The sequence below is a fragment of the Pseudopipra pipra genome, chromosome 4 (genome assembly GCF_036250125.1).
Source record: "Pseudopipra pipra isolate bDixPip1 chromosome 4, bDixPip1.hap1, whole genome shotgun sequence".
In the NCBI taxonomy this organism is placed as follows: Eukaryota; Metazoa; Chordata; class Aves; order Passeriformes; family Pipridae; genus Pseudopipra; species Pseudopipra pipra.
In genome coordinates, this window is record NC_087552.1 from 52,957,328 (window position 1) to 52,970,709 (window position 13,382).

Sequence of the window (13,382 nt, forward strand, 5' to 3'; positions counted from 1 at the left end):
AGTACTTTGCTGTGCTGTGTGACTTGCCAAATCAGCTCAGTGCTAGCTTGGGGATCTCTGCATTATGTTCTTTGCAATTTAAATGTATGTACCCTTGGAAATTAAGCTTATTTGTTTGACTTCTAGAGGGGTAGGAGGTTGCTTCCTAACTAGCCAGCATTGCTCTAATTAGGTGGGACTATCAGAAGACCAAAACATGTCAGTTGTACAGCGACTTTGCATATAACAATGTCTTGGCAATCACTGAGACACTGCTCCATTTGAGCATCCTATATGCTGCTCAGTGAAAAGCTCTAAGTTCTTCTTTGCTGGTTTAGATACTTACAAATCCAGAGATCAGCAAACAGTCAAGAATTTGTTCCCAAGGGGAAGAAGTCAGCTGTCTGGAGCTGCCACTGGGCACAGGACAAAGTGGGGAGAGGTTCTGGAGTCCAGAGGAGCAGCCATCAGTCAGCCTTAGTGGGAGGCAGAGAGATAAACTGATATAGATAGCTCTTTTGTTGTGGAGCCTTTTTCTCTGCCTTGCCTTTGGTCTGAGTAACCAGGCTCTGCCTTAGCAAGGCTGTTTGCTGATGGACACCACTACGCTCGTGGAGGCAGAAGAACTGAGAATGAGTCAGGACCATGAGATAATCCTGGCTGACCACAGCAAACTGGAGCCTGGGAGAGTCATGGGGTTCTGTGGCAGGAGACATGGAAACTGGAAGCCTGGCACTATGAGAGGGAGCACCTGATGGGATCAGGAATGTAATTTACACAGTTATAATGACAAAATTTATGAACTTGCATTTTTAAATTCTTCTTTTTTGTGCCAGTTCAGAAATTGGCTACAAAGTTTTGTTTATAGTCAGCAGTAAATTTGGCGTGCCAGAGAGCATTTAGTATCAGGAAAAGTAGCAGTTGCACTACTAAAACATGACTAATTTTCAGCAGCTCCACACTGTGAGTTGCCACTCAGTAACAACACTGCTTGGTGACTCCACCCTGCTTGTACAGCAATTAGCTGGCTTTACCACTCCATGTTGTGAAGGACCTCAGCAAACACAGCACAGAGTAGTGTTAGGGAGTATTTACCGAAGTTGTTGTTTGTGAAGAAATATCACAATTGAGCCACAATTACATGAAACACAAAGGATAAATTTCAGTGATAAATTCTTCTACTCAGGAGGGAAGCTGAATGAAAAGCAATGGTTCCCCCCTGTAGCTGTACTCTTCTCCCCGCTTTTGTCATTTTGTTTCATATCTTCCCTCTGACTTTTCTTCCTACTGTATGTTGCTGTGATGAACATCACACCTGATACCACCCAGCCTTAGCAACCCTCTGCCTTGCCTTCTGGCTCTCCTCCCTGTCTTCCTCTCAGTGACTTGTATTTTCATTCAGAGATTCCCTCTCATTAATTAAGTTTCCTGCTGCTCCCCCTCCTTCCTGATGTGGCATTCAACTCTAGCTCAACACTTTTAACAAAATCCCTGGTTATCAACCTGATATTTATCAAGCATATTTATCTTCCTCTTGTTTAAGTCTCCTCCAGCACTGGCCTTATCCTTTGCTTCATTATTTGGTTCTTCCATTACTCACAGGCCATAAATTCCCTCAAAGCTTTCTTTGTCGTTGATCTACCTCTTCAACTCTCTTTGAACTTCTGTGTTCCCCCAACACCCTGAGTGCTGGCTATAACCCTGACTACAGTCTGAAGAACAGTGTGTCCACAAGAAGCACTGAATGTTCATGCAAGTTTACCCTGATTTTGGAGACAGTTTCCAGTCTCCTGCTGGCACATCTGATGTAAAGGAAAGTCAAGTACTAGTTGTCTACTTTCAAATCTCTCTTCTACATGTTATTTTGGTTCATCCCTAAGCAAAACAATCCTGCCTTTTTCCTTACAATACTTAGGAAGTAAACCTATGTTATATATCGATTATTCTGCTCACATTTTGATTCCTAGGGCAAATGATCTGCCCAGGCAGTCCAAGAAAAATTCCCTCCATTTAACCCTCCTATGTTAGCACCAACCCAGGGACCAGCTTCTTAGACCTCATTTCTTTCTACTCTTCCCTTGTCAGCTTCTTTGTCAGCCAGCTTCATGCTATTGTGTCCCACACTGCAACCAATGGCAAGCTCCCTGTTAAAGTTTATAAAACTACTGTCTTGCAAATAATTCCTTGTGCTTCTCCCTTTGTTGTCATTACCTCAAAAGCAGTTCCATGTACCAGTGCCTAGAAAGGCAGTGAGCTTATTCTTTTCAGGACAAGCCATGCCAGGCCAGAAGAGAGCAGCACATTTTGTTTTGTCTTTTGAAATTCTTAGTATATTAAAAGGATCTCATTCTGATGCCATTTTCTCCTATTTTTAAATATTTATTTGCATTCCCACTCTCCCCATAGTTTTTCTCATCTTTCCCTTCCCTATGAGGTCCAGAGACATTATTATTGCATCCCATATGAGCCAAATTATGCCAACAGCCAGGAGGTGTGGTGGAGGCTAACTTGGGTCACACAATTTCACTCATTTATCTAGGTCATCCAGTCCTTAGTTATTTCAGGTAATGAGTTCAAGATAAATCTTAAGCCATTAAGACAACAATATTACTGGATTCTGGGTTGTATTTTCTGTGAACAGAATTCCCAGGAGAATTGATTTCCATTGATTTCCAAGCTGATATGAGTGTGTTTTGTTTTTTTTTTTATTGTCTCATAGACTAGAGAAGTCCCTTTCCATGCTAAATCAGGAATGTTTGCAAGAATTTCCTACAGATTGACCATTGACATGAAATAAATGCATCAGGCCTCTGTAAGAAACAGAGTAGACCATTACTGAAAGCAAAAACTCAGCTGACATGTTGGCTGGAATTAAAAATCCTGTTGTGTGAAAACAAATTTCTAATTCTCTTTCTTCCTCCGTTGTTTTTAAGGTGAATTTAACTGTATTAGAGGGAGAAAAACTGAGAACATGATGCAAGAATGACCCGGTACTTTTTCTGAGAGTGCAAAACCCATCTTGCTATGTGTTGTTGGAGGACACAATCCATCCTCAACTGGTTGGTTTATACAGGGCACCAGCAGAGCTGTAAGCTCGCAATGGCTCATTGTCACTATCAAAATAAGCACATTAGAATCACAAAACACTTAAGCATAAAAATATAAATCTTGATTTGCTGTCATCAGTCCCTTGAAGTGCCTGGTGCTGGCAGAACAGGTCTTTTAAAATTGAAGGCCAGCTGCTCAGCTGGTATAAATCAGCATAGGATGTTGTGAAGTGGAAAAACATTGGTACTGCTTAAAGGTTGTTTTAAAGAAATCAGTGAGTAACTACATGTTTAACATGCCCACTGGGATGTGTATAAAACAATATTCTAATTTGCAGAAAAGAAGATTTAAATTATATATGAAAAAAAGAATATCTAGTGGCTAGGCACCAGGCAGGCTGTGTTTTAAATCTCCTTCACTCGAGATTTGTAGGAACTGATTAGACCAACATCTGTCACACATGGATGGATTCTGCTCCAGTGGAGAGGCTGAACTGCATGTGCTCTGGAGATCTCTTCAGTGTTTGCACAGCATGAAAAAATGGACTTCAGTGTTGAAACAGTTATGAGATTAGCAAAAAACCTTTGGCACCTTGCTTCCTGTTCAAGATGGGCCAGAAGATTCTCGTATTGGTTCAGTCCCATCACTGTTAACCTCTGTGTTATTTAGCCAAAGTTTTTCAGCCTGCACTTGATTTCTGAGCACAGCTAAGAGAGGACACATGCAGTGCATGTAAATCATTCTAGCAAATTCACTGGCAAATATTAAATCAACCCAGTAAAATTTTAATATTCCTTTTCATGCTAAAATGAGCTATAACTGCTATTTAACTTTGTAGTTAACTGTACTATATAAGTATCTAGTTATTACTGTATAGCTATAAAAATATAGTTATAAAATTGTATGCAGTAGTTACTTATTAAGTAGCTATAACAGCTATGCTGTTTTGGTTTTTTGTTTTGTTTTTATGGGTTTTTTTGTTAGTTTGTTTTTGGTTTTTTTGTTTTGTTGTTTGTTTTTGTGTTTTTTTTTCCCCCAAAAAAAACAGAGTCAAAGGAATGTAAAAACTTCCAATTGCTTCAATGGAAAATATGTCAGAATTAAAGGGAGGTTATTAGTGTATTTTGACAATTAATGGTAGGCACAGCAGAGCCATAGTGGTGATATATAACTGGAATTCACAGTGTACACTTTTCCAATGGAATTTGCTAAGCATGTTACAGTAAAAAAATATGTTCTTCCATCTTAGTCTACCATTTGACATTTGCTCTAAGAAGTTATAAGTATTTTAGTAGTGTAAGAGGTAGATTTCAGTGGTGTCTCTTCTGTGGGATTCTCTGCACTGGCTTGCCTACTCTTCTGCTTAGTGTGCAGTTTAAGGATCGATATGAGAAGAGGGACAGGACAATTATACTTTGAGAAGATCATTATAATTTCTCCAGATCCCTGTATTGTTCAGGCCACTTGAGTGGAGTTGTTTTGAGGCAGGAGAATGCTTTACCACCTAGCACAGTTGAAGCTGAGACAAAGCTTGCACAAGGACATTTCTCAAATTATGCTTGTGGAATGGGTTGTCCAGGCATCTGCAGCCTCAGGGACACTTTTCAAGGCTAAGCTCCAAGGCCTGGCACTGGAGGGATGGGGATACCACACTGTTTGTGCACAAAGAAAAGAGAGGGCCAGATCCCTTGTGAAGCCTGGAGGGAAGTCTCCCACTGATCTACTAGTGATCAAGGCCAGGTACAAGTGCCAACACACATGTTACAAGTACCAATAGACGTGTTACACCTATGTGTCTGTGTGCTGTGACAGCCATAAGTGGAAAATAGTGCCCATCATAAGCACACAGAAAATATAATGTAGCTTCCCAGGTTAATAGGAAAGCACTTGAGACTTTGGGGTTTTTGAGGTTTTTAAAAGTATCCCACTGGTAGTTGACCCTGATGCTTCTCTGCTAGATGGTTATAACACCAGCTGTGCACCATAAATTACCAGGGCAGTTAACATTCAATTACCTGCTGGAGTTTTGGGGCATTATTCTACTGGACAGGAGAGCCAGCTGGGGATCAGCAGCACTTACTGGTTTAGTAGGAGTATCACACATGCACAGCTCCACTGCTTGCAGAGCCAGTTCTGGTCTGGCAGAGGGTTCTCTGCAGGCTTGGAGGACAAAATTAAGCAGCATACTTAAGCTGAGCTCACCAGCTTTAAATGGGTAATCCTGTTCCTCCTTCCTTCCTATTCCCCCACTCTCCCAGTCTTTCCCACCTTCTTCTTTTTCACCCTGGTAATAACAAAGCCTTAATCTTAAGGAGCCATGCTGGACTCCAGCTGACTACTTACACAGCCCCCTTGGGACCCTCTTTGCTTTCCTGGTATGAGGACTGCAGAGCGGGTACGCTCACATCTGGCATCATTGGCATTAAGCCCAAGATGGTAAATCCAGCCAGATCACTGAGCACTGAAGAGAAAAACATGCTTGCTCTGTAGTGGAATAAGTAGGCTTGGTATCTCTGGCCACATGCCAGTTTTGCTAGTGCTGTGTTGTCTCTGGGTAACCCTATCTGGATGTCCCTGTGTCACCCTCTCCAGTACCTGTGTGATATCGTTCCTGCCATTGTCTACAGTGTTCCAGCCCTTCTGTTTCATCCTGCAGTTTCTTTGAATTGTGTCACTCTTCATTAATAGATAATGTGCCATTTCAAAAGAGGAAAACTCAGTTTTTACTCTGTCCTTATAACTTCTAGTTGGAGTCTTATAGGGTAGAGTACAGTAGATTGTAATCTCCTGGTCTTCAATAGTAAAAGAGTACTATTCATGAATATTTTGTACTATGAAGAGCTCATCATTGAAGAACAACGGAAGAAGCACATGGAGATTCAGGATATTTTAAAAAACAGGACTCCAAAATAGGCAACTGTGAAGTAGGAGTCTGGGTGTGATTTTCATTTAAATAAATTTGATTTAATGTCAAAATATTTCCAAGCAATATCAGTTTTGTCAAGAAGAGTGACAGACAAAGTAATTGAAGAAGTAGGCACATATCATGCTCTGTGACAAGGGGATTAGCTAATTTCCTAGACTAAGATTCTGACTCATTCCCTGCTTTGCTGTAATCCAAGTGTCAAGGATGGAAGGATTTATAAGTGAGTACCACAAAAGAAACTCAGATGGGGATACTGAAAGACCAATGCCACATGTGCCTTCTCAAAGTGGAAAAGCACAAGGTTTAATCTGCAAAAAGATGTCTTAGTATGCTCTTGACAGAAGAAGAATTTGAAAGGCATTATTTTAATCTCTGAAGAACAAAAATAACAATCATTTTAATACTTAAATGTGGTCACAAACAACTTAGGTTGCACTTCTGGTCCATGCTACTTTTGTCATGGGATTGCAGTAATGCTCTACTGCAACAAGTGTGGAAACAGTAAAAAAGAAATGATAGCACATGGTGTGTACAGCAGAAGGCAAAGGGTGAGCTGGTAGAGAAAGTCTGGAGTCAGACTGGTGGAGGCTGGGTTTTTTTCTCAGTCTAGACCTGAAGTTATTTCTACTAGTTTGACAGATCTGTCAGCTCCTTGGGGTCTCTCTGAAGCAGTCTGTGAGTCTTGTGGGGTACATTAGCAATTGGAGTGCCAGGACTGCCTCTGGTCACAGAACCAGAGCATCTGGGAAGTACCAGTCCTTCCATGCTCAGGGAAGTCTGCAGGGGAGCTGTATGGAGAGAAAATGCACACTGGAAAAAGTGCATGAACAACCTGGACGGAAGAGCACCATGGCAGGGCAGAAAGGGCAGTAGGTGAGAGAGTTTAATAGGAGAGAGAAGAAATAGATTATAGAGTGTTTGAGATGGTGATACGATGGCCAAAACGTGTTCCAAGCAGAGCAGTGGATGTGAGCGTGAAAGTCCAAAGAAGCTTTGGGTGCGTACACTGTGTCACAGGGCTTGAGGCTGAGAACAGCACGACAGGTGGCCACCGGTCTCCAAAGCAACAATCTAAGAAGACTCTCTGCAGCTGCTCCCAAAGTTTGGGGCTGCCTGTACTCAAAAGGGAGGTCCTGACATGCCCTGGGCACCTCCAGCTCTGCTTCGCTGCTTGGCCAGAAGCACCACAGCCCACATGGCTCTGTGTCTGGGTGCTGGGAAGGGCGGGATACAGGAAGCTGGCAGCTCTCAGCCCCACTCCCTCCGGGCCCATCCCACTGCCTGTTCCCAGAGCGCACCTAACGCCCACGGATGGCATTTGGCTGCCTGCAGAGCTTGGCAAGGGCCAAGCTCTTTGAAAACAGACCTTGGTTATGATGGAGAAGGCAATGGGGACGGCACTACTGTCTGGGTTTTTTTTTAGTTAATGGTGCGCAGTGGTTAGGGTGCTTGCTGGTAGCTAGGGAAGCCTCAGTACTAGGTCTTCTCAGTCTGGAGAAGCTCGAGTGTATGTTTGCCAAGAGAGCAGGCTAGCAGGCCAGCTGTGGGAGGGGAAGAAGCTTGGAGCTTGTTGTTGAAGCAGGATAATTTATTATCCTGACAGAATAAATTATCTTGGTGGAATAAATTATATATGAGTCAAAGGGCCAGGAAGGGAGCAACGAGGGGCAGTGTGACAGCAGCCTGGGGGCTACAGCAGAGCTGGGAAGGGAATAAAGCTTGGCATATCCCCATCTCCATATCTGTTTCTCCATCTGAGCCCATGCAAAAGACAGTCCAGAACCAGATGTGAAGACTGCTGTTCTTAGAAGGAGATATTAACCTTTTGTCACAGGCCTAGGCTCCTTTGCGTCCCTGAATCTGTCTTCAGAATCATTTCTTGGTGGCTGATTTGTACTTGGTTGGATCCACTCGGGTCACTGAGGATAGGCATTTCTTGGGCAACTGCTTAAGACATCACGATATCATATAGTACTGGCATCATCACTGTCACAAGTTTTAAAAGTAACTGCAATCCTTGGTTTTTCCTTTTTGTGGGTTACAGGGCTTTTTTTTGGAAGATACTTGTTGGCGAGGGGTTCCAGATAAACAAATATTCCTAGCTGCATTTCTCCATGAGCATCCCAGACTCTGGACAGTGGTTCACAGAAGCACAGGATAATGTAGGTCAGAAGAGACTGATGGATGTCATCCAATCCAACCTCTTCCTCAAACTATGGTCAAGTACAGCAAGCTTCTCAGGGCCATGCAAAGCTGGGCTTTGAATATCTGCAAGAACTGAGACTCCACAACCTCACTGGGCAACCTCTTCCAGTGTAGGATTAGCCTCTCTGTGAACATTTTTGTCCTTGTATCTAGACAGAATTTCCTGTGCAGCAACTTGTGATGATTGCCATTGTCCTCCCACTGTGCACCTCTGAGGAAAGTCTGGCACTGGCCTACCTTAGGTAGCTGATGGCAGGAATTAGGTGCCTCCTTGCCAGGGTTTTGCACTGACATAGCTCCCTGCTCAGCATTGCCATTCAGAGGTGCCTCACCCTCTCTGCATGGTGCAGTTTGCCAGCTAGCACAGGATCCAGCTGTTGGTCTCACAGGACACTGCTGTAAGTCGGTGCTGGATTTGGCACTTCATGGGCTAATTATGTCATACGCCACTAAATTTTCACCTATGATCTCTGTTCCCTTGCAGTTTCCCCAATTCCTGTCTAAATTTGCAACGTTACATGAGTAAAGAATCATATTCAGTGTGGCCAGTTATTATTTTATATTGAATGAAGCAGATGCTGTCAAACAATTAAAAATCATCCTCAACACCATAAATGTTTTCAAATATAAGCAGATACTAAGGAATGAATGTACGGGAAAAGAGAATGTATTTATTATGTTGTCGCTTCATACAGTTAAACCATTTCTTCTGTGCTTTGTTTGCACTGAGATATGGGTCCTTTGTAGGTAGCAGCTGTACACCAGCTGTGTGTGTAATTCCCTCTATAAAGATTACAGAAGAAACTCACAAGCTGCAATGTGGAAAAGGAGTTTTTCCTATTAAATAAAGATACAAAAGACGTGCTGGACATTGTCTGTCTATGATCCATGCAGAGATTCCTCATCAAGCGTGTAAATTCAATCAGTCAGCTCCAGTGCCTCTCAATGGGTTACCTGTTCATTTAGTAAATTGACTGTGGTTTCAGGAGTGCCTCAGCTGGCTGGTGTAGGGCTGGAACTGGTCCAGAAAGGTCTTGACTGAGCCTGAGCTAATGAGCCCCAATAAACTCATGTCTGCTCTTTGTGGACACAAAAGTAGTGTTATACATGGGCAGCTATCAGGAGCTGACTGTACTGCTTGGGACCAGCCAAAGTAAGGGTTCCTCAGCCTCCTGCTTCTGTGCTGGGGAGACCTGCAGTGGATTTGGCTGTCTTTGAACCTGTCAGCTTATGCGTTTACACGCTGCTATGTTTGAGCTAAAAATCCCTTTCCATTAAAATACTTTAGTCCTTTTCCATTAAACTTCCCATTCAAAGTAATTCAGGATTATATATCCCTGTGACATGAATAGTGAAAAGTTGACTGTACAGGCTTTTCCTTCTTGTCTCCTAAGCTTTATCCCTTAAAATAGGCTGGAAGCCAGAAGAAAATCTCAGGGAATGTGCCTCTGTTAAATGGGGAACTGGGGCTTGGTGAAAGTAGCAACAAAAATAATGGAGCTGCTCATGAGAGGAAGAATTTGTGAATGGAAGCCTAACAGATTTGTCCTACCAGACATGTGCCGTGGAGACCCAAACAGAATCTGAAATATCTCACATCTCTGCTACCATGGAGTTTTTGAGCTGTTCCACGTCTCAACAGAGCTTTGCCTACTGCAGTGCTCAGCCACATCCTCTCCTCCCCTTCATTGCAAGGTTAAAAACCAGTTTCTCTGCCAGGTGGATCTGCCAGTGCTCAGTCCTAAATGATTTTTATTGCCAGTTTCTGATACTTTGAAGAATAAGATGTATTTAGTATGATATCAAAACCAAAGTGAAAATCACAAAGGAACAGAGATTACAAGCAGTGTAAAAATTACCATGCCAAAAAAATATACCTTATATACACATGGCTGGGAGTTACAAACTAGTGATGAAAGCAAGACAATACAATCTTCATGACAGCAAATCCATCGATAATGTTGAGTACTGCTGCCTGTTTCTTTCTTCCTCTCTTTTACATGGGTTAACTTGCTAATGTTTGCTTTAATAGTTTTGTGCAGGATTTATGAACACTGGATTAAAGATCAGATTATAGGGCATGCAGCATTGGCTGGCTTTTTGTGATATCCAATACCTTCTCTATACTTACAGCCTTTGCCTGACCAGGTCTAACTTAGAAAAGCCCTTGACAGCAGTCTTTTCTTCAGACTTTCTGTCTGAGATGATTCAGCACTAAAAGATGCGGTCTCTAACACTGTCTTTTCCTTCTTGAGCCAGAATTTTATAACTCCCTAAAGAAACTCAATCCCATATTAACATAACACACAATTACCAATGCTCTTACCTGATGTACCATGCTGAATCCATGTATAATGTTAAATAAGCCTTTGTGGTGCTTGGAGCTGTTGCTTGGGCCTGTGTGGTTCCCTGGAGACATAGCTCTGCTGTTAGAGACAGTGCTGCTCCAGTACAAGATCTGGGAACAGAACCTACTGTCACCCCTCCTTGTCCCTGACTGTTTAAACTCTGTGCTGGTGAACCAAAAGCCTAAAGCCTATTGCCAAACATTCCTTGTAGCTCCACAGGATTGGCCGTGCACATTCACTTTCTGACTTGGAGAACTTCCTAGGACAGGAAAATAAGAATAAAATATAGGATAGGCAAATACCTTTTTGGCAACAAGAGCAAACTGTGCCTGCTTTGTTTCAGAGAATCAATTTTTAATGTCATATTTGCACAAGTTATTCTGTTATTCTTTTCTAAATTAAACTGTCACCTGTGCAGCTTCCTGTACCAACACACAGTTGTTTTCTCAGGAAATAAGTTGGGTGTTGAATACAATTCAAATATCAGTTTGAGAAAACAAAGACCCTTAAAAAAGGAACTGGATGTACAAAGTAACATGTTGTAGGGCCACATTCTTTCTAAGGGTAGCATCTAGGTTGCTGATGACGCATTCGGTTAGGAAAATAATCAGCCGTATGTCCAAAGAATGTTCCCTTCTTCTGCATTTGCATAATTCTTTTGGGCCTACATGTAAAGATAGGATTTATTTCTCAAATCTAGAAGACCCCCAAATATTTAGATTGCTGCCAAGCTCTATTTTGTTTTCACTGAGTGCATTACTTCTCAAATTTCCCTAATGTGACATGTGGCATGTGCTAATGTACCTAGCCTGTTCCCTTGAATTCAGCCAGGAAATCTGCCCTGCTCTTCTCTCAGTGGCTTTTGCCTCCACTGCAGAGGTGCTGTGGCTGCTCAGGAGCAGTTCCATACCTGCCATAAGTTAGAGGTAGGTGTAGAAGGGGAAATGGAAAGGGATCCTGGTTTCCTCCAAATGTGAGTGGTGAAGGAGCTTCATGTGCTGCTGAGCTACTCCTGGAATAAGAGGAACAACTGCCAAGAGAAAGCCAGGGCAGAAAGCTGTGAGTGGAAACCAACAATGTTGTCCCAAACTAAGGCATCATCACTAATAAGTCACATGTTTCATGATGCTCATTTAAAAAAGAAGTAAAATGCTGGGTGTTCAGGGGCAGTAAGGATGAAAAGTTTAAAAAAATGATGCAGAAGTTCAGGAAAGAGTGGCATTACTGCTCATATGGAAGCTGGAACCACAGCTCCAGTTAGAAATGGATGAAAGGTGGTTTTAAAAATGTTTTGTGAGACCATTTAGGGTATTCATTTTTTTTCAATTTGTGAAAAATCTTGCACACTCAAAGTATTAGTTTTTCTCTTGTAATTTCTTCTTTTCCCAGTAAGTACAAAAAAGTAATTGCAGGCAGGTTACAATTTTCTTCCTTCTCACAATTAGCAAACGTACATTTTTCTTTCATTCTTCTGTAACTTTTCTAAACCTTTTCAGGTTTATAAAAATAGAAGTGGCAGAAAGGAAAATGAAATAAATAGATGTTACTCTGTCACTACTCAGTACTCCTCCTGTGGAAGTTTTGAGAGATTGCAGAATAGCAAAGCAGGGTGAGAAGAGGGAGAAAGAAAAGTGGGAAGAAAAACCCCCCAACAAAACAAGCAACATCATCAACAACAACAACAAAACAAAAACCGAAACAAACACAAAAAAAATTAAAAAGAAAAAACTTACCCCACAAATAAAAAGATTCTTTTAACACTAGTTTTTTTTCTGTCATAGTCATAATGAACACTGAGGAAAAAACAGCTTCCTAACATGGCAAATCTGAAACAGAAAAAGTGTCTCATCTGATTACAGAATATTTTTACAAAACTATGTTTTTTTAAATGCCACTTTTATTAAATCAGAATTATTCTTGTTCCAATTATGCCTATCCAAGTGTTCTAGAGTTCTGTTAGAAACTTACAGTTTTGCTAGAAGACACCAGTGTATCTCTGAGGTATTTTCCAGATGCCATTGACAATGATGTGTAGTGCATTGGGCCCCAGAAGTACTGTTTATGTTTTATTTGATTCCATGTGTTATGTATTGATATATATATGCAGACACATATACATATCTCCATACATATATTTATATGCATGTCAGTGTGTGCATATGTAGAAAAGATTTATGAACTCTCTAAATTGGAAATGAATGTCAGAAACTACCTGTTTCATGCAGGTGAAGAGAAAACAAGTGTCAGTCACTTTCTGTGTTCTTTTTCTGCCTTTCAATTTCTTGCTTTGTGATTCTAGGATGCAAATCTAGGAAAACTCCAGGACTTCAGTGATTTGAGAAGGTGAGGGTTAGGGTTTTACTTCGAATTTTGAAACAAAGTTCTCTTCTTATTGAGATTTTTAGGGGTAAACTGTGAACTTTTGACAACATCTGAGATGACCATATGCTGCAATAACAAGATGTAGTGTGAAGTAACTGCAGTATATGAAGTAGTATTTGGAACATCTCATGCACTTATGTTTCCAAAAATGTCATATTAACCCAAGGATTAACCCAGTACATATTAGCAGTCAGTGTAATTCTTTCCTACTGCCTTCAAAAAGCCTTGGATAGCTCAAAATATTCACTTTACTGTGTAATTTAAATGTAACTGAAAACAAGGAAGGGAGGAGGAAAAAACTCCCAAAACTTCAACATGTGGAGAAAAACCAGAAAAAAAAAGTCTCAGTTACAATCAAATGCCTATTTTCATCCTCACCTTTCCTCATTGATCTCACCTCAGCTGGCATAGAAACAGGCTTGGCAAGGATGCAAAGTTTTACTTTTGAAGCCAATCTAATGTTCTGTCTTACAAAATAACATCCTCAGACTCAT